At 29.9% G+C, this 23,862-nt stretch overlaps 1 long non-coding RNA gene across 1 annotated transcript in view; it reads right to left on the bottom strand.

Annotated features, from left to right (window-relative positions):
* LOC142322951 (uncharacterized) overlaps positions 1 to 23,862 on the bottom strand; it is a 1,078,737-nt gene that overhangs the window by 574,207 nt on the left and 480,668 nt on the right. The gene's annotated exons all lie outside the window — the stretch shown is intronic.

Here is a 23,862-nt window from a genome sequence, read left to right as displayed (position 1 = left end):
TTAATAACGTAATACTAGAATTATTAAACGAAAAACGAAGAAAACAAAAATAAACGTTATAAATTCAATATTTTGACTCGGTTATGAAATTACCAATAAAAACATATAAAACAACCATAGCTAAGCGAATGCTAGCGACAGTCTTTAAATTTTAGAAAAACTATAAAATTAACTTATTTGAATAACCAACATCATTTTATTCCAGAGAATCCAAAATAAAAAGAACAAAAGTTGAAAACATAATATTACGTCAGAGGTAATTTTTGTTAAACAAAACACGTTTGTTCAAAACGTAGAAAATACAGTAAGCACATGGTTTCTAAACTGCTACCTTATCCATTTTTGGAATTTTATGGCATGTGGAATTAAACGATAAACTTTTCGGCGTAAGCTCCAATGAACGTCGTTTTTTTCTTTTAGTTGCAGAATGTAAAGCCGTTTTACGTATCACATAACTTTAAATAATGAAATAGACCAAGAGATATACTTATGAGTGCGCAACATGGACAGTAGTAATTTCTGGTTATTTTCGTTACAATGATAAAATAAATATCGCTATAAAAATTATAGTAGAAAATAAAAATGAAAGCACGAGATTGAAGATAATGAACGTTGCTAAGAATGGAAGGTAAAGAAAATAGATGAATAAGCAGGGGGCAGATACGTAAATGGCAATGATGGTGTAAAGGAGTTGTCATTCGGCAAACATCACACACCGTGATGCAATATAAAATTACTTCTATCTTAACTCATTAACTTTGGATTAACCTATAAAATATCCCTAATTTTACCTGCAAATAATTTCTTTTTAAAAGAAAAATATGTGGATAAATTTAGGATAAGAATAATTTTTTCTTTTTCTACAAAAGTTTATTATTTTCAGAAAATAATTTTTCTCACAAAATAAGTTATTATTTACTAATCTAAAGTAGTAACGTAAACTAAATTCAATTTTCTCTTACATTATACAATACGCTCTATATAACCAACGTTTATATATCCTAAGGCTCAACCTGCGTGAGTTCATGTTGACTGTACGTTTTGTTAGCGTGCATGTATTGTTTACAGCAAGCTTATATACCTCTGAGTCCTCCAGCACGTATAAATTTCCTTTTTCTCAGAAAATTCTCTTTCACTCATTTTCACTCTCTCTTTATCTTTCTACAACTTTATTTTTTCTTCAGGGAATAAAATCAAGTCTTATTATTTTTGTTTTATCTCTCTGTGAAATATAAAAGCATTAGTTTGTAAAAAACAAAAAAAAAAACATATGTATAGAATTACTTGAAAATCAACTTTTTTCTGACTATATGCAAATAAAGTTCCAAAATTAACATTTTGTATAGAATAATTATTGTTTACAAAATAATTTTTTTTTTAAAAACATAATTTGTAATATTTGACCAATTATCCTTTACAGAAGAATTTCACGACCGAAAAATTAGTTGAAAATAATGAAGGACTTGATATTGAAGATAAAATTTCCAACTGGTTTAAATTTCAATGCTACTAAGTTTACCAGGAATTTAGTATTATTAAATTGGTTTTAAGTATAATTTAATTGTCATTCTCTTTTTAAACGTGTCTAGATCGATAAACCTTACAAAATGCAGGTGTATTAATAGGTTGATAACACATAAAATAACAATTCATTATGATCATTATGTTTCTTGTTATGCAATCTGGCTTCAATTGATTAAAACCAGAATATTTTGCTATAAAAAAAATCTGTATTTTAGTGCTATACTTTAATACTTACGGACGAAATTCATAATTTTCTTCTGCTTACACGCGCGCGCGTGCGCACACACACAGAGAGAGTGAGAGAGAGAGAGATACATACACACACACTTCCGGATTTACTTCTGTCCGGCCAGTTTGAGGAAGGCAAAAAGAAAAAAAAGATCCAGAACCGGTGGGCCGACCTGCCGTGCCGGATGTACTGCCGGCGTGTGTAAAGGCCCGTTAGAGTCGCAAAGACACTTCTCTGGGATTAAAAAATTATTGATTGTTGATCCGACTCAGGGAGCAGAGAAAGAAAAAAAAATGGTAAAATTAACGTTAGTCTATTGTTAGAACGCAATGCTACTTAATGAATGCTGAATAACAATAGAAATAACGGCTACAGTTATTCAAAGTGATTTTGAAGCCGATTTGGTGGTATGGAATTAAACTATGTAATACAAGCATCAGCAGTACTGAAATTATTGAATGATTCTATAACAAATTAATGAGGTGCATAACAAAGGCGCCGTGGTTTGTACAGAACAGTAATTCACAACTACTTGCAGTTAATGTATATTAGGGAATAATAATGTTTGCTCACAACCCAACACGTGGGTCGCGGTGATATGAAAGAGGGGTCGCAAAATTAACCTACAACTTTACATAAACAATAATGAAATCATTTTATGAAAAAAAAAAAAACAATTATAAAAATTTTACGTACATTTATAAGTGCACATGTAAAGAAAATAAATTAACGAGAAAGTTGCGTTTGATTTTCATTTAAAAGTGTCTTCTTACGTAGATCTATGTTAGAAAAACACAAAAGCAAATTGTTTTCAAGTGATAAAAGACGATTCCTATATTTATTTTTTTACGCAACCACAGACAAAACACCCTTTTTTATAGAAATAAGACGTGGCGAAAGGGATTAATATTTTCAATGCTTCTATGACTGTATTTCCATATTCACTTCGACGAGCAAGCCAAAATGTATCCAAATGTTCAGATGTGAATTGTAGTTGTAACTTTTTATCGGTAGGCATTTCGATGAGCAGGTCGTGAATCTCAACTGGTAGCAGCTGGAACAACGTTTTCGCTAAATGGATTCCGTACCCATCTCTTCCAGATATTTTTATCTTCCCTGATATACTCCACCAATTAAATTTTTTTATGTTGAATATATCGCTCTCAAAGCGAATATTATGCAAGCAGACCAAACACGTACACATCACGTTGAAACTTGTAAATTTCTCATGTTTGTACACTTCATACGTGCATGCTATCAACGCAGCTAAAAAGTTTTAACTAGGTTTCATTGAGTTGGGATTGGGGGTCACGAAATATTCATTAATTTTTTTTTTTTTTTTTTTTTTTTTTTTTGGGGGTCGTGGAGCTAAAAAGGTTGAAAAAAATCTCTGTTTCAGACGATGGTAATGATGTTAGGCGGCTCCATGTATAAAACTTGGGAGACTCACAGTAATATTCGGAGCGAAGCTTCCTCTCTTAAGTGTTGTGCATCATCTGTGTTTATTCGAAGGCTAATTGATTATGCTTTCACTATTTCTTCGTTTTATTTCTCTTTATTTTTGTTAGTTATTTGTTATTGATGTTGTTATTTATCTTTTTACTTTTGCTGTGTTATTCGTTGTGAGACTTTATTATTTTAACTTGTCTATTATTCACTGGACTTTATTAATGTAAATGTTTCTTTAGATGTATTATATATAACTTTTGAAAGTATTTCATTAAGTGTTTTTCGATGGAAACCTCTTTTCATGTGATTATTATAGTGCAATTTATTTATGGTTTCTGGATGAATGAAACTGATTGTAAGTATAACTTTATGTTTATCGTACTGGTGTAGATCAGCAATTAAAAGAACTAGACTATAAAAAATGTTTTGTGTTTGATCTCGATGAAAATCCGCCTGAAATTTTAGATCTAGTTTATTTTAGAGAAAAGGTGTGGTTTTACATGGATTGATTTATGAATTATCAAAACAAAGAATGTAGAGTGATTAAATCTTCATAATTTTAAACAAAAATCATGTAGAAGAAAAAATAAATTGGTGTACTAAAAAATTGATTAAATCTCCTCTCTCCATGTAATTTTTTTTTTAACCTTTGTTGTGATTTATTTATTCTGTAAAATCCTAAATTTTGTAAGCAAACAAGTTTGTTGATTTCTGGAAAATGTTATCAGTCGTAATGCTAACGTAATGATTTGCAGTCAACAAGACCTGCAAATCTTACACTACCAGATTTTATTCGTTTAGGAAATTAAAAATAAACAGTTTTTTTTTATTAATTCACATATACTTGAAGAACGAGAAGTTAAAATTGAAGGTGAGAACATCAGTTGACAAATGCTAAGAAACGGGTATTTTAACCTTCTCCAAGTGGTTAAAATGTTTACTCGTCATAAAAATGTTATAAATTAATTAATTATTACATGATTGTTTGAAAAAGACACAACCTATATTAGTGTCATATCACTATTAAATATTTCTTTTGTTTACGTATATTCCTCTATGAAGTATAATATAATCAATTGGGGCTCCTTCGAAAAATCAAAACGAGTTTTCAAGATGCAAATGTGGAATAAAAATCGAATCGTTGTTTCTGAATTTATCGATATTTATTATACAATTAATACTATTAAAGAAGTATATCTGTTGACCTTTAAGCAAAATTCCGAGGTGTTTGATGAAAAATTCTCTTAGATGATAAAATTGATTTTGTTAGGAAAAACCTCAAACGTACTATTATGCTTTGTAGCCCTTAATAAAACGCCAAACTTGTCATCATTAAATAACAAACATGTTTACATAGATATTTCTCTCTAAATTATAATATAATATGGAGTTCCTTCAATAAGGCAGAACGAGTTTTAAAGATACTATAATGAGGTAGTAACAGATCATTGTTCTGGTGCCCATAAGTATGAATCATGTTGACCGTAATTTATAAAATTAAAAATGTTTAACTTATCCTTTTGTAAATATATATTAACTAGCATCTGCGTCGCGGCATCGCCCGCGCTATATGGGTACTTATGTTTCCCGTCGCGATCATTTTTAAAAATTTTATATTCTTTAGTCAAGTCCCAGTCGTTTTCCGTCTTGTTTAGTCATTTCCCGTCTACTTCTTATGAATTCGTAATTTATAGAAACTGTTTGGTCAGTACAGGACCCTAAATATTGAGTGATCTGAAGAATGTGGGTTTCAAAATAGTCGATCTTTATTTTAAAAACAGTAGTTATATAAGGACAGGTAAAAATGTATTTTTCCTGGTTCATAGCGTTACCCGATAAATACCACAAGTAGGTGACCGTACTTCGTTTCTCACTTCCTAAAAATGTTTTTTAATTTTATGTTTTTTAGTCAAGCAACCGGAGGCAGGTGAATCCAATCGCGACGCACATACAGTAACAGTGGGAGTGGTTGTGTTGGTTGAGCCGCCGAGCCGTACACCGTCGCATCCCTTAAAAAAATAAAAATTCAAAGAAACCCAAAAACGGTTTTTATATATTTATCTGAATTGTACTTGCAAACCCAAATCTACTGAATAACTCGTTTAGAATAGTTGGAAGCGGAGAAAATTTGTTGAAAATTGTTGAAAATGTTTACCTTTCTTCACTGTTTACCTTTCTCTGAGTACTGCGCAGCTGAAAGCAATGGAAAACTACAGCTGTTTTTTTTTCCAAGAAAATGTGGCTCTCTGCATTTTCACATAGCAATAATGGAGGCGCCTTCCTTGGTAAAATATTCCGGAGGTAAACTAGTCCCCCGTTCGGATCTCCAGGTGGGGACTACTAAGGAAGGGGTCACCAGAAAATTAAAAAATAACATTCTACGAGTCGGAGCGTGAAATGTTAGAAGCTTAAAAAAGGTTGGTAGGCTAGAAAATTTAAAAAGGGAAATAGATAGGATAAACGTGGATATAGTAGGAATTAGTGAGGTTCGGTGGGAAGAGGAAGGCGACTTTTGGTCAGGTGATTTTAGAGTAATTAACTCAGCGTCAAATAATGGGCAGGCAGGAGTAGGTTTCGTGATGAACAAGAAGATAGGGAGGAGAGTGGAGTATTTCAAGACGCATAGCAATAGAATCATTGTAATAAGGATAAAATCAAAACCTAAACCGACAACGATTGTTAACGTCTATATGCCTACAAGCGCCCATGATGATGATGAGGTAGAGTGTATATACGAAGAGATTGATGAAGCAATTAAACACGTAAAAGGAGATGAAAATTTAATAATAGTTGGAGATTGGAATGCAAGCATTGGAAAAGGCAAGGAAGGAAATACAGTGGGTGAATACGGGCTGGGCAAAAGGAATGAAAGAGGGGACCGACTTATAGAGTTTTGCACGAAGTATAATTTAGTAATTGCCAACACCCAATTTAAAAATCATAATAGAAGAATATACACTTGGAAAAAGCCAGGCGATACTGCTAGGTATCAGATAGATTATACCGTGGATAAGCAAAGATTTAGAAATCAACTCGTTGACTGCAAAACTTACCCTGGAGCAGACATTGATAGCGACCGTAATTTGGTGATAATGAAATGTAGATTGGGGTTTAACAACCTGAAGAAAAGGTGTCAGATGAATCGGTGGAATTTAGAGAAGCTTGAGGAAGAGGAGGTAAAGAAGATTTTTGAGGAGGACATCGCAAGAGGTCTGAGTAAAAAAGATAAGGTTGAAAATGTAGAAGAAAAGTGGGAGAATGTTAGAAAGGAAATTCTTAAATCAGCAGAAGCAAACTTAGGCGGAATAAAGAGAACTGGTAGAAAACCTTGGGTTTCAGAAGATATATTGCAGCTGATAGATGAACGTAGAAAATATAAGAATGCTAGTGATGAAGAAAGTAAAAGGAACTATCGGCAATTAAGAAATGCTATAAACAGGAAGTGCAAACTGGCGAAAGAAGAGTGGATTAAAGAAAAGTGTTCAGAAGTGGAAAGAGAAATGAACATTGGTAAAATAGACGGAGCATACAGGAAAGTTAAGGAAGATTTTGGGGTACATAAATTAAAATCTAATAATGTGTTAAACAAAGATGGTACACCAATATATAATACGAAAGGTAAAGTTGATAGATGGGTGGAATATATTGAAGAGTTATACGGAGGAAATGAATTAGAAAATGGTGTTATAGAGGAAGAAGAGGAAGTTGAGGAGGATGAAATGGGAGAAACAATAATGATATCTGAATTTAAGAGAGCATTAAAAGATTTAAATGGCAGAAAGACTCCTGGAATAGACGGAATCCCTATAGAATTACTGCGCAATGCAGGTGAGGAAGCAATTGATAGATTATACAAACTGGTGTGTAATATTTATGAAAAAGGGGAATTTCCGTCAGACTTCAAAAAAAGTGTTATAGTAATGATACCAAAGAAAGCAGGGGCAGATAAATGTGAAGAATACAGAACAATTAGTTTAACTAGTCATGCATCAAAAATCTTAACAAGAATTCTATACAGAAGAATTGAGAGGAGAGTGGAAGAAGTGTTAGGAGAAGACCAATTTGGTTTCAGGAAAAGTATAGGGACAAGGGAAGCAATTTTAGGCCTCAGATTAATAGTAGAAGGAAGATTAAAGAAAAACAAACCAACATACTTGGCGTTTGTAGACCTAGAAAAGGCATTCGATAACGTAAACTGGAATAAAATGTTCAGCATTTTAAAAAAATTAGGGTTCAAATACAGAGATAGAAGAACAATTGCTAACATGTACAGGAACCAAACAGCAACAGTAATAATTGAAGAACATAAGATAGAAGCCGTAGTAAGAAAGTGAGTCCGACAAGGATGTTCCCTATCCCCGTTACTTTTTAATCTTTACATGGAACTAGCAGTTAATGATGTTAAAGAACAATTTAGATTCGGAGTAACAGTACAAGGTGAAAAGTTAAAGATGATACGATTTGCTGATGATATAGTAATTCTAGCCGAGAGTAAAAAGGATTTAGAAGAAACATTGAACGGCATAGATGAAGTCCTACGCAAGAACTATCGCATGAAAATAAACAAATACAAAACAAAAGTAATGAAATGTATTAGAAATAACAAAGATGGACCACTGAATGTGAAAATAGGAGGAGGAGAAAAGATTATGGAGGTAGAAGAATTTTGTTATTTGGAAAGTAGAATTACTAAAGATGGACGAAGCAGGAGCGATATAAAATGCCGAATAGCACAAGCTAAACGAGCCTTCAGTAAGAAATATAATTTGTTTACATCAAAAATTAATTTAAATGTCAGGAAAAGATTTTTGAAAGTGTTTGTATGGAGTGTCGCTTTATATGGAAGTGAAACTTGGACAATCGGAGTATCTGAGAAGAAAAGATTAGAAGCTTTTGAAATGTGGTGCTATAGGAGAATGTTAAAAATCAGATGGGTGGATAAAGTGACAAATGAAGAGGTATTGCGGCAAATAGATGAAGAAAGAAGCATTTGGAAAAATATAGTTAAAAGAAGAGACAGACTTATAGGCCACATACTAAGGCATCCTGGAATAGTCGCTTTAATATTGGAAGGACAGGTAGAAGGAAAAAATTGTGTAGGCAGGCCACGTTTGGAATATGTAAAACAAATTGTTAGGGATGTAGGATGTAGAGGGTATACTGAAATGAAACGGCTAGCACTAGATAGGGAATCTTGGAGAGCTGCATCAAACCAGTCAAATGACTGAAGACAAAAAAAAACCTTTCTTCACGTCTTTCAAGGTCGAATTTGGAAAAATCTAGATTAGCTTTTAGATATTCGCATGAAGATTACACTCAGCATATATCAAGGTGATATCTTCATTTCTTTCCGAGAAATTAAAAAAAATAGTCTGGTTTAAAAAAAATTAATTTTAACCCTTTAAACTCGGAATTTCAAAAAAAATTCTTCCTTAGTGTGTACTTAGAACGAACGTGTATAGAAATTTTCATTAATTTATCTTCAGTAGTTCTTGTTAGGTGTTGATTTTGAACCACTCATGACATGTTGCTTTATATATATATATATATATATATATATATGTGTGTGTGTGTGTGTGTTGTTGTGTGTGCAGTTATTGCACAGTTATAAATTTCATTATCGCCTTCTAAATTTTGAATTATTTTTTATATTTGATATCTTCATGCATTTACCTTAATATAATTTTTATGTATTTCTATTTTAAATAATAAATATGACTTTAATAAAATTTATTTTTTAGTTGATTTTGGTGCTGTACTTTGATGCTGGTCTAATCAAGGTTTTCCCTTGACCCATCTAGGTAAGCGCTTGAGTAGTCCTCTTTTTTACCCGTGTAAAAACACATCTACTGATTATTGACGTGATTTATGCAGTGTATTATATGTACTAATCATAATAAAAAATTAATTTACTTACCTTTGTTGAGATTAGAGATATCATTGTACTATCTCTAATTAACTTTTTTAGTTTTTGGAAAATACTTTCAAATGTAGTTTTATTCATTCCGTAGAAATATTATTGGGTTATTTATTAAAATTGTTTTTGTAATTTCGTATTTATTTTTTTAATAAAAAAGCCCACCATTCATGGTGGGTTAAAGCGAATGTTTTTATTTTTTATCATTCAATCTTTGTTATGAATGATTGATTCCATAAAAAAACCTCGTTCATATTTTTTTTCTTTCATTGTAATTTTGATGTGCTCAAAATTGTTCTACTAACCTGATATTATAACGTATACTGAAATTGTTTTATCTTGTTTACTTTGTGCTTTATTTGATTAAATTTTATTTAAGAATTTAGGTTTCACTTTGTAATGTTAATAAAATAAAAGTTGTATTTTTTCCTGTAGATTTTCATTGATTTTTTCTTAGTTTTTAATGTATAATATAAATCACCTTTCTTGTATATTTTTAAATTATTTATGTAATCTAAATATGCAAATTAAAAAGACAAACCAAGCGTATTGATAGTTCATTTTTATTCATGAATAATTAACAAAAATAGAAAAAAAAATTATGGAATAGATTTGGAAATTATATTACGTTTTCCAATATAGTACCAATATTTTATGAATATTTAATTCAATAATTACAATAAAATCCAGTAAATGCACATTTCGAACTATTTATCGGTACAATTTGATTTTCTTTCTTAATCTCTATTAAATTTTCAGAAATATTTAAAAATTTTTATAAATAATGGATCACTGTAAATAAATATTGATTTTTATAAAATCCATAAACATGTTTAGGAATTTTCAAAAAATCTTTTTTTTAAAATATTTTTATTTAAAATCGCATCAACAATTAAAATTATTAGCGACTTATCAGTGTAATGAAATTGCACCGATGTGATATGTGTGGTTAATAGTGTTGAAAAATCTGGGGCCGATCATTCGTGAGACGTATCGTGAGGTCCAACACCACAAAAGAACACCAGTATCGATCTTCTAGTATTCAAATCCTAATAAAAGCAATTATCTTTATTAGGATTTGAATCTGAGAACTCTCAACATCGAAATTCGCTGATTTACGACGACGAGTTTACCACTAGATCAACCCAATGGGTTAAAAAATTCAAAAATAAAAAAAAAATTGATTTCAAATCTTTAGTTAAAAAAAGGTTATTACCTAATCAAAAATATCTAATTCTAAAACTTTTTATTCGTATAGAGAAAATGGGTATGTTATAAAAAGAAAATTATTGTAAGAGGAAAATTAGTTACAAGTTACCAAATATTAATCAATTTTTGTTTTATAAAGGTATCCTAAATTTAATTAATGTTATATTTTTCTAGGTGGTATACTGTTATAGACGTTAGTTCTATATGTTTATTTTTAAATTCATAAGTATTTTTTTCCTGTTTAGCGTCCGGGAATCACCGTCAGTTATTACTTCATAGGATAAATGAGGATGATAAGTGTGAGTGTAAGTGAAGTGTAGTCTTGTACCGTCTCAGGTTAACTATTTTTGATATGTGTGCTTAACTGAAACCCAACCACCAAAGATCACCGGTATCCACGATCTAGTATTCAAATCTGTATAAAATTAACTGCGTTTACTTCGAAATCAGCTGATTTACGAAGACGCATTCACTACTAGACCAACCCGGTGGTAAATTCGTAAGTACTAAAACAATTCTTTTACCTCTAAACCAAATAATTAGATTAAAAACTAGTTCTTTTAATTAGTTGTTACTTTTAACAACTGCATCGTTAAATGCTAATGATGAATCCTGAACAACATAATTAAGTTATTTTCAAACGATAATCAAAAAGAAAGTCGTCCATATGACATTTATGAACAATTCGTGTGATTCATGATACCTCTGATTATTTTTTTCAATACAGAGGGTATAAAAAATCAATATCGAGGTCTTAAAGCTATTTAATATCTCTTAACTTGATCTACAATAAATTACAAACTAAACGAAAACATTTTGTCCCATACTTTAATCAGCACGTCTGGAGTAATGGAAGCGACATCTGTTTTAATCTTATATGTCAAATCAGGAAGATCAGCAGCTAGCAAAGACACATACACAATATTCTTTATAAAACCTCCAAGGAAAACCCCATTCGGGATCTGATTGAATGACCTTGGAAGTCACCGCAAACGAGGTCTGTCGTCTGATCCATGTCGACCGATTCAGAAGTTGGAGAAAATTTCATTCATCAGTCCCATAAGAGTTATACTGATGAGTTATATTTGGCACGACCTTGTTGCCAAATAAAATTCTCTAGACCGTCTTGCAGTTAATACATGTCTGCGTACAGCCATGTATGCAGAATATCCAAATAAGCAAGCCGGTACGCTTGCTTCAGCGAAAAGTACACCACGCAAACTTGTCGTCAGGATATTGCAAAGAAATTATTTAATTTTGGAGAGTTCATTTGATAATTGACAACTCATAATGCAACATTTCGATCGCAAAATTGGCACCTACAGTGTAGACGGTAGGCTTCAAATCCTGTAACAGCTGTAATCAGTATGGACGCATATGTAAGCGTTTTCTTAATATATTCTACACTGTTATTACCGGCATTCATTAACTCGCGGCTGGCTTTCCTAAAATAAATTTTTATTTCTTCGCAAAAAAACTCTCAGATAAGTATAATATTTTCTTAAGACTCCCTCGGTCGTCCCGTATTGTTCCTTTGACAAAGACATTCGGCTGTTTCAAACTGATAATGCTATCGGCGAATGTTACTGGTGATCACAATTGAAATTTTTACGGAACATACATTGAACTGTAACTACAGATTCATATTTAGCAAAAGGTAAAACAAACACATAAGGCTTTCCGTTCTGTTCAGGAGTCACTATGTTGTCAAGCTGTCAAGCGAAAGATAGGAAATCATTATACATCCATTCTTGCAACTAAACTTTTCCTTTTTGCTCTTTGATTATAGCTTTAATTCATTACTGTAGACCTTATCCAAGATACATTATAATAGATTAAACCCCCGATATTCGTTTTTGTAGTACAACTCGGCATATAACTTTTAAAAACTGGTTTAATGATAACAGCAACAAATGAGAGAATTGTATAATTATTACTGGTCTCTAATATAGGATAAAGTTAGTTTGGTTTGGAAAAACTCTCATTATTTCCAATACAGCTATAGTGAATTACATTTTGGATGAGGCTTACAATCTCTTACGAAACCTGCTAATATTTTTAGTGTCTAATATTTATAATAAATTGATATATGATTAGAAAATGAAGAAGGGATTGTTGGAAGGTATTTATGCTCTGCCTACTCAATAAATAAAGACCATTGGAGCAATGCTATAAAGAAGCGTATTTGTGTGTGGAGTAATAGTACTTCTTTTGTCATGGTGATTGTAGTATTTCAATATAAACACCATGTTTATTGACATATTTTTAGGTAGTATGCTTTTACTTTTTTTTTGTATACGGCACTGTTATGATCGGGACGCAATTCATGTATTACATCATAATTCTTAATATCAACGATCATTATCTTTCATGATCGTTGATATTAAGAATTTTTGTTTCATTATCAAAATATTAATTTTTTTTTGTTTCATTATCAAAATTCGTCTCAAGATATAAATCTTTTCTAAGATTTAAATAATTTTTTAGGGTATCTCAGAGCTATCATACTTTATAGTAATAATTTTTCAAAATCAAAAAAATCTTGTACATTACATATGAACAAAGAACCTTTTACTACTCTTAGTTTTTTACTGACTTTATTTAGTCTTAACTTCTTTGTAAATGTTTTTTTTTTTTTTTTTTTTAATTAACTCTAGGATTAATTCGTTATATAAATTTTATAATATTCTAATAATTGAAAACAATATAAATATTTTTTATTGTTGAATTTTATAATGTTTGAAATACGTAATATATATACATAATCCGTTGACGTACTAAGAGTTCCTGACAGTTTCAGGAATAATTTGAGGTTAATTTAAAAGATTTTACACTTTTTAAATGGGTAATTTGTTTTCAATTATTAACGTAAAAAATAATTTAATAAAAATCTATTACATGAAAGAAACAATTTTTTTCTTACAATTAATGAATTTAATTGTCTAACCGACCACCGTGGCAGAGTGTGTAGCATGTAGGCATTTCGTGTGGAGGTCCCGGGTTTGAATCCCGGTCAGGCATGACATTTTTTCATACGCTACCAATTTCGACATGGCTAATAACCATAGCTGTTTCAGTAATGCTCGTTCATTTATAACAAAAAAAATTCTTATTGTAATTTTTATAAAAGATGAATATCCATGACAAATCTCCCTTCCAAGAAATGGGTATTTAAAATTTTAAACTTATATTAAAATAATTTTATTTTAAATTACATAAAATATACTGAAAATGTTACATTGTTTTATAATTAAATAATATAACTTTATCTTGTATAAATTACAATGAATTAACTTTAATATTGAATGTCAGTAATATTAGACCAATTGTTATTTATTTCTATAGACAATATTACATATTGTTACAAATACAATATATTCAACGTTCGATTTAACTGTTCACATAGTTAAATCTTATTGTTAAACCTACATTATAAGCAGAATCTAGTGAATTATATTGAATTTCAATTCTAAGCGCGTATTTGTGTACATTTATGTGCGTATTTGTGCATATGAATGAGAAAGAGAGAGTATTATGAAAACGGATAGAACACACACAGAGAAGACAAGCTACATTGGATGCCTTCATGTATGTATTCGGAATAATTCGAAACAGCCAGTAACCTATTCAGAAGATCCTATACATTCTACATTCTATGTCTATTTTAGAATAAATTGAAAATCAAAATAAATATTTAGAAGTAATTTAAAGTAAATTCAATTAAGTTAAGTAAAATTCGGCATATCATAGAATTTTATGAGCGCATTGTAATCTTGTAAAAATAAATATTCCTGTTTCAAAGCATTACAAATAAACGTAAATTGTAATAAAAAGGATTTTATGGTAAACATAAATGGATAGATACAACATTTTATATTCTTCAATTAAAGCGTAAATAGCGCTGAAAGTATTAAGAAAAAATATAAGCCACTGCTTTTATACTAGTTGCCGATATCTTTAAAGATTAAAAATATTCGTTAATTAAAATAAATAAAATTGAGGTCGTCTCATTCATTAATTGTTTTTTAGTAATTTACTTTATTTTTATTAAAATAATTAACGGATCGTTTCATTTCATAATTAAAATTTTGTGTAAAAAACTAAAGGAAATCTTAGACGTTATTTATTATAGGACTGCATTTTCAGCAAATTAACTATATTCATTCAAACGTAAATATAGAAAATGAAATAGTTTTATAGTTTTACAGTTATTTTTTCAGAGTATTTACACTAATTTAGATAATAAACAATAGTTGATAAGCAGTTTGATAAGTTATCAGAGCTGTTTTATCTCTTATTCATCATGGTTTTCAGTTAATACATTGTTCTGATATATTTAAATCTATATTTTTTTGTGCATTGCTTACATCACAATGTAGCCTGTCTTTAAATATCTTAGATATCATGCATTGCATGTTTAAATACGTATATCAGTTTTTACGAAAATCGCATTACGTTCTTTTCAACGCGTAATACGCTAATGTAATAAATTCGCGCTGTACCCGATAAAACTAGTTTGTTGAATTCTTACAACGCACACGAATTTTGAATTAAGGTAGGTATTATTCTCAAGGTCACTTAATGAATTTATATCTTTCTGATTAGAAAGAAGTGTTGTTTTCAAAAGATGAAGAAGGATATCGTACGTTTGGGTTATCGCGAAAACCTACTTGGTCGGAAGGAATGAAATTGCAATGGGACATAATTAATCAGCTTATTCGTTCATGGATAAATAAATTTACTTCACAATAAATTTTTTTGACTGAATTCAGTATGACTCCACGTAATTTTACGAACTGGAAGAATTATCTCCAACAACTTGGCGTTCGTTACTTATTTTAAAATATCCAATCTAAATTGGTGAACCAAGAAAAGCTGTTTCTCACGTTAAAAATGCAATGTTGATCGGTTGGTTTCATAGCAATGAACTTTCGGAAGAATGAATAGAGAACAAGACATTTTACATATATGTGGTGGCAGATAGAGGACAGCTGCCACAGTACATGAAACAGTTACCAGCTTGTATTATACCAGATACAAAAATAGTTTATTTCTGGTTGAGAAAATAAAATACAAAATCGTGAATCATTCTACATATTTCGTTGACCTATACGCGGTTGCTCGTACCCAAAATATTGAATCTACGAGTAATCAAGTAAACATCGAAACAAACGAGAATGTTATACACACACACACACATATATATATATATATATATATATATATATATATATATATATGAGGATATATATATATATATGATATATGAGGGTTATTTTTTTTCAAGGTCCGATCGGTCGCGAAATAAAAACCCGCGCAAAAATGAAACTTTGCTCATATGTGTTGTGCAGCGTCTCTAGTATGGCCATCAATCACGCCGCGTCACTTCGTTTAGTTCTGAAAACGCAGCTAGCACGTAAACATGTCTACAACAATAGCATCTCCCGTCAAGTGTGAAGTGCGTGCAGTAATTCGATTTCTTCAGGCTGAGGGGTGTAATCCAGCTGAAATTCATTGACGATAAAGTAATTTGTACGGTGAAACTTTAATGACTGACAGAAAAGTGCGACAGTGGTGCAGGATCTTTAGAGCAGGACGTACAGATGTTCATGATGCAGACGGTCAGGGAAGGAAGCGAGTGTCAACCGATGATCTCGTTGAGCGAGTGGATAGGGCAATTCGAGAAAATCGTCGGTTCACAATTTCTGTATTGAGTGATTCGTTTCCTGAAATTTCAAGGTCAGCTCTCTACACTATTGTGAGTGAGACTTCAGTACCGCAAACTATGTGCGAGATAGGTTCCCAAGATGCTGTCCGACCATCACAAAACAATGAGAATGGAATCCTCCCTACGTTTCTCCAGCGCTACCACAATGAAGGAGAAGATTTTTTGAACAAAATTGTCACAGGGGACGAGACATGGGTCCATTTCGAAACTAAGAAACAAAAGAACAATCCAAACAGTGGATGCATTCTCATTCTTCCAGTAAACCAAAGAAGTTCAAGCGAACCTTCTCCAACAGAAAGTGTACGGCTACTGTGTTCTGGGACCGGAATGGAGTACTCTTGGTGGAATTCATGGAACGTGGCACGACCATCACTGCAGCCTCATACTGCGTGACTCTTCAACGTCTATGAAGGGCAATTCAGAATAAGCGGAGAGGAATGTTGTCATCAGGCATTGTCTTTCTCCATGACAATGCTCGACCGCACACTGCAGCTGTAACAAAAAAGCTTCTGCAGCGTTTTCGTTGGGAAGTGTTTGTCTCCCACCATACAGCCCGGACTTGGCTCCATCCGATTTTCACCTCTTTGCTTATATGAAACGCTGTCTAGGAGGACAACATTTTAGCACAGACATCGAGCTGCAGACCAGCGTAGAAACATGGCTGAAAACACAGGCGGCTCCGTTCTATGACGAGGGTATTGGAAAGTTGGTACCACGCTACGACAAATGTTTAAATCAGAGTGGCGACTATGTAGAGAAATAGCGTAACTATGTAAGTACTTGTTACAAATAAAAAAATGTTTATTTTCACTGTGGTTTTAATTTCGTGACGATCTGACCTTGAAAAGATAACCCTCGTACAACAGATTCCTTCTTGTGTAAAGGAGGGAAGTCACGTGGAGAGAAGATTTATTTGATTATGCAAGATAACATATTTTGATCACCAGAGTGAAGCCGATGTGTGATAAGTAATGATTAGGTACAGATTTGTACATCGTTCTCAGAACACTTCATGTGGACCTCAGATATGTATAATACACTTAAAAATTAATTATTATTGTACTAGTAAAATTTTTTATAATGTGGTCCTATCTTTGTAAGATCCGAAACTCGAATCGCCACTTTTAAGTTCCAAGCAACAGAAGAAACAAGATTATCAAAAGCATTCTTTATTCTTGCCAGATTTTTAGGCGTCTTTGAATTTGTTGATAATTTTCTAAGTAATAATTTATTCACCATAAATGTATGGTTTTCTACCTTAAGGCAAGTCCTCTGCACCATTATTCTTTCTATTCCTCTTTATCTCAGAAAATACCTTTAATACACTCCTACTTCTCCGTTATTTTTTGCATCTTTTTTACTCTTACTAATTCATAGCACTGTTTTAAACAATCCTTATTACGTGATTTGTCCCAGCTAGTTAGCCGATCAATTTTATGTTTTTTTTAAAAATAAGAAATCTGTTTTAACGATCTCTTATAACATTCTTAACTTGTGAAATAAATATCTACCCTTCTACATGAAGTGTTTTTTCCAGGATCGTCGGCCTAAAGATCATATAGGATATCTTACAAATTATTTGGTTTCATTGGTCGTCTGTACTACAACTTTAGAAATGTATTTTTTTACTTTGCTGGTTCTACCACCCCAAGTTTATAAAGCTCTATATTTCAGAAAAGCATTCAAAAGCACTTCTTCATAATCTCAAATAATTTATCTATAACAGAAGTTTTATTTATATGTGAGAAAAATTCATCCTGTTTGTAGCCATATACTTTTTATTATTTCCTTATTTTTTCCATTCTTTTTAATTTTATTTCCTACAGAAAAAAAAATTGTTTTTTTAAAAATATATTACACTTACTTAATTTTGAAATAACTACTCTTAAGCTATTTTTTGTTAAATTTGATAATAATGAACATATAAATTTTGACTTTTTTCACAATATTGTTACATAAATATCAATAAATCTTAATGTAAATTAAATTATTCTTGTATCATCTGCAAACTAGCACTTTTTTATGAAAATAACACACTTATAGGTAAATTTAGTATTATTTATAAACTTTTACAGTGTATTTTAAATTTGTTAACCCGTAACTGTAAATAGTCCTTATGAATCCATATCCAATAGTTTGAATCCATAGTTTCGTGGATAAGGTCTACGGACCTTATCCATGCATATTTGCAACTCTGACACATCGGACCTCCTATTTAGGTTAATATAAACGTTATTGCTTACACCTTATATTATTATAGATAAGGTATATCTGAAGTCGTATAAAATTTTACTTTTAATGTTTACTTAAATAATTTGTGTGAAAACACGTTTTATTTTTATTAATATAATTATGAGTGAATTTTGACTGACAAAACGCCTTTTTTTTATCTGTTTAATTCAGTACGTGATTTGAAAATTATTCTAATAAATAACTTTAATCATTTACATCAGTATAAAGGGTACGTAACGAAGCAAACGGATGAAATTGTAGGTAGTGGCAAAAACAATACCCTTCCTTTTTCATTTAAACAGATACCTAACCAACCTTCATTACTGTTTCTTTCCCTTGGTATATATGTATAACCCACCCGATTGTCCGTAAGTTAGTCATATCAGCCTACTATTTGCTGACTTGTCCTATTTATTCCTTTCAGGAACAAATATTTGAACAGCTTAGCACTGTGAACGCGGTTAGACTTATGTAACTTTCTCTACAGTAACAAGTGTAAACATAACGTTGTCGTGCAATTGTTCTCTCTATGTTTTAATCACATTAAAACATGAAAATATTGTACAAACAAAATTTATCCAAATGTTAAGTTTGATTTATTTCTTATATGTTGTTTATTTTATAAATTACCTAATTATTTAACATAGTTTACAGTTTACCTGAGTGTCCATTAATCAGATAATTTTTTAAACATGTTCATGAAATTATAAAAAAAAGCATTGTGGTGATTAATTAAAACAGAAATTTTAATGAATTTAATAATTATAGTTAATTAATTTTTTTTTTAAATATTAGCTCAGAGTTGTGGATAAGACTATAGATTGCATCCTTAAAATTTTAAACCTGAAGGTTTCATTAATTTGAAATATTCTGAAAATGGAAGATTTTGAAATAGAGATAAAATTCCATCGATCAAAATTTACACTGAACCAGTTTCTACATAATTTATCAAATTTATAAAACGTTGGATGTATTTCCACTCTTTAATGATTTCTTTTTATATTGATTGGTAGCTAAATACCTTAATAACTGATGTCAAATAAAACTAATATCATCTTTAAAATTAATAAAATAAAATCTTTCATCGAGAATGTTCTGATATTCGTACGTATAAGACGTGTTGAAGTCGACGAAAAGGAGGCGAAACATTATGTTATCGGATGATGCTCAAGATTAGTAAGAAAAGAATTAAGTAAAAAAGTAGAAAAAGTTTACAAGAAAAACAAATTAGATTTTTGTTGATACGAGATAGGTGATTGATCACACACTACTTTTACAATAACTTTAAAAGAATAAAGTGTGCTAAAAAGGGACGGAGAAAGGCTTTCTCCTAGAAAGATATACATCTGTCATAAGAAAATTAAATGTAGGACGTTTATAGAGATAAAAATAAACATTCATATATTACCGCAATCTCACAATATGTTCAACATTATGAATTATTTATAATACGTATAATATCAAAATTACTTTTTTTATTTTTTTTAAATTAATTCACCAGGTAAGCTTTAATCTTGAGCCGTGTGGAAAATTAGATGTAAATTTTGTAGCATATGAAAAATGTTTTGCCTGATTGGGATTCGAACCAGGAACCTCCGGATAAATTTATTAAAATATTATTTTAACTAGATATTAATTGATTAATTAGCTAAAAATAAATAAAATGAGTTTATTAGAGATAATTTATCTCTTTATTTTCATTATTATCGTTATTTAAAAACTAATTTTGATTAAATTATATAATAAAAACAAAAATTTAAAATTTTTTTGAAGTATGTAAAAGATTAAAAATAATTATATAAATTTAATTTTTTTTAAATTTAATGGGTTTTATAGAAATATTCTGAGAATAATATAAAAGAACATTGTTAACAATTCGATAATGTAATAACTCGCGTATTTTATTTTTATATACATCAAGTAATAGATTAGATATTGTAACAAACAGACTGGATAAAAATAAATTAGTTTTATTATATATAAAACAGATTATTCGTTACTTAGCTAAAGACTTAAATATGATTCTATATTTTAAGATTTATTTCATTTAATGATTTATCTAAGTAATTTAATCAGAAAAAAAAGAAATGTTTAGTAGTTAGTAAAAAATTAAAAATAAATATAAAAGGAAAATACACAATATTTAATAGATAAACCATAATAACCACCAACGAATCCCATAACAGACCTAATTAGGAATACGGAAATGATTAAATTAACTCTGTATGTTCAAAATTTAAACGGATTTACAAATACTCTTAATCAAAAATACATTTAAACAAATTTCAAAAAACTATCAGCACTTTATTTTAATAACCACACATATATTACTTTTGTATACATAATAATGTTTAGTCTGTTATAACGTATATGGTTATTATTAAACATATTAATTTACCGTTTAATTAATTATACAGAATGATTCACGAAGGATATAACAAAATTTCAGGTCATGTTCTACTAGTGAAAATAAAGAAGAAAGTTCATATAACCATAGGTTTGGAAACGCTTCATTAGCGAGTGCAGGCTAACGAAAGATTTCGCTCGTATTTCTGCGCTTTCGATACAATTAAGCCAGATTGTAATGGCTGGAAGAAAAATTTACCGGTAAATTTAATGTTTTATACGAAATCTAACCTAGTAAATTTCAATTTATCAAAATAAAATAGATAATAAAACAGTTTTATAAAAAAAAAATATGTCCTAGAACTGGATTTTTAGTAGTTTTTGAGAACTGTGATGAAAAACAAAATATTGTGGTCGAAAAGCCCACTATTTAATGATTAAGTAAAATAACTTTGTTGAATGGGTAATAAACACATAAAACTTTTAAATACAACTTATAGGGAATTTTGTTTTGAATAAAATGGTATGAATACTGTCTAAATAAACTGAATGCAAACGTATAAATTTCGAGGTTTATTAAAAACAAAATGGGTATCAAAACCTAGAAGATTTTAACTAGGTATTAAACGAAACAAAATGTTAAATGTTACAAAATAAAACAATTAAATATTTTAGAAAAATAAACAAAATTTAAAAATAACATGAAAAACCAAATAAAACTTCCCTTCTATAAAAAGATTTATTACACATATTAAAGCTAATTAAAGATTAATTTAAATTTATTAAATGTACAGAATATTTCTAAAATGGTGAGCTGGCTATACTTTTTCAGATTCTACTTGTAAAACTAAACAAAAAAATATCCTTACGAAAAATGGCAATTTCTCCTTCATTCGACCCCTATCCACATTTTTTTTAATTTTTATATAATAATTTATATCTCAAGTTCGGATACACGTATCACATTAATATTTAATAAGCGTCTTGGTAATAAAGTTTTAAAATTATAAAAAAATCTTCGCAAATTACAAAGTGGCGGCCATTCAATCTGTTATATCTCCGTAAATATTAGTGTGATCAAAATTTATGTTATTGCTAAAATATTAAGCCTTTTATTTTGAACAAAATGACATTTTAATTTTGAAAATCGGTAAACAAATAGCCGAGTTATGGGAGAAAATTGATGTTGTAATTATGTGTCTGTTTTCATGTCCATTACTTTACGTTCAATTCGATGAATATTAATTGTTTTTTATGTACTGTTAATTCTATCTAGTATTATAAATTAGTATCAAATTAATTAAATTTTTTTTTACAATAATACACCTAATAATTATGACACAAAATAACAACATCAATTTTCTCCCATAACTCGACTATTTGTTAACCGATTTTCAAAAATAAAATGTCATTTTGTTTAAAATAAAAGGCTGAATAAATTTTGATCAAACTAACATTTATGATGACATAACGGATTGAAAAATAAACATGGCCGCCATTTCGTAATTTACGAAGGTATTTAAGTCCTGATTTTTTTGGTAATTTTAAAACTTTATTACCAAGACGCTTACCAAATATTAATGTGATTCGTATATCCGAACTTGAAATGTAAATTATTATATAAAATATCAAAATGGCGGACAGTGAGAGAATGAAGGAGAAATTGCCGTTTTTCCTAAGGATATTTTTTGTTTAGTTTTACAAGCAGAATCCGAAAAAGTAATGCCAGCCCACCATTTTAGAAACACTCTGTATTTACATTAGTATAATATTTGTCAGGAATAATAGGCTGGCAAAGTTTTTTTGTGTTTGAACACCGATAAATATTTAAATAAGTAAATAAATTATGCGTGTATGTCATTATATAATAAAAATATTATCTAAAAATTGGGTAATGACCGTAGCAGTTAGTACCTGTACACCGAAAAAAAACAATTCCTTATAAATTTTTCAGTGAAGAATATGCGACATCATTTTCGTTTAGTTAATTCAAAATGTACTAATCGATGTATTACTGTTATATATATAACTAGAAAGATATTTTAATCTAATAAAAGAAATGTGTTAAAAATATATATAATTATTATTAAATTTCAATACCCATATAAGAGTTTAATAAGATTGCCTACTCATCTGTATTAAAAATTCGTATTTTCGTATCTGTCTTATGTTGGAAATCCGTTTTTGACAGAAATAAACTTTTCGATTTTAAGGTTAGCCTTAACCCGCTTATCTTATCCCGCTTTAAACTTGTTCAACGGTAATTGTATCATCTTTGAAATAGAAGAGGAAATTTGACTGGATTTCAAGTTAAAAGCTCTTTAACCGGTATTTTATTTTAAAAGGAATTCAATAGTTACGGATTTCTCTCTGTTAATATACTTCATATACGTTTGTAAATCACGTACCAGATCAGATAGTAACAGTTACTTACCTTAAAATCATATTCAAGAAATCGATAAACGTCTAGATATGAAACATTTAAACTTTATTTAATATGTAATCATATTCAACTGTAACCCATCTTTGATTAGTGTTGAACAAATATTTATTATACATAAAGTAGCGCAATTAAACAGAATGGTTACGAAAAGATATGTTTAGTAAGATTCTATATTAAAAAAAAAATTAAGCACTATTTAGTTTTCTTAATATAATTTAAAATATAAATAAGTAATCAAAACTTTCAATAGTAATAAATTTATATAGTGAATTATTAATAAGTATACTCGTATTTTGCTGATTTATTTATATTTTTTTTTTTTTAGAAAAATTTATTTTTGTTTTGGTGCAAAAAATCTGAAATTTTCCATTAAAATTTTACAAAGTTTTTCTTGCACTTTATAAACAAAGTGTTTTTCATGTTATTTATGACACCGTTTAATTGCTAAATTAAAAATAAAAGTTACCGTAATATATTTTTCTAAGATCGAGAATTAGTACTGTATTTAGTGTTTTCATTACAGTTTCGAGAAAGGTGTCATCCTACAGTCAACTCTTTCCTTGGCATCTAACATACTATAATAAATGCACTGTAACTTACTTTATGGGTGGTGGAACTAAATGTCGGAGAGTTTTTCCACTATCATTCATACGCTGGGTTAAGTTATTTAATGGAATGTTACGTGGACACCAAACTATGTCTCCGCCCACAGCTATCAGACTAATGATTATTGTTTAGATTTGTAGTAAGTTGACGTACATACCGTTAAGACGAAGTGAAGAGAT

Source organism: Lycorma delicatula, chromosome 4 (assembly GCF_047948215.1).
Source record: "Lycorma delicatula isolate Av1 chromosome 4, ASM4794821v1, whole genome shotgun sequence".
Classification (NCBI taxonomy): domain Eukaryota; kingdom Metazoa; phylum Arthropoda; class Insecta; order Hemiptera; family Fulgoridae; genus Lycorma; species Lycorma delicatula.
Note: the sequence above shows the minus strand (reverse complement) of the source record. Positions and strands in the feature narration are given on the sequence as shown.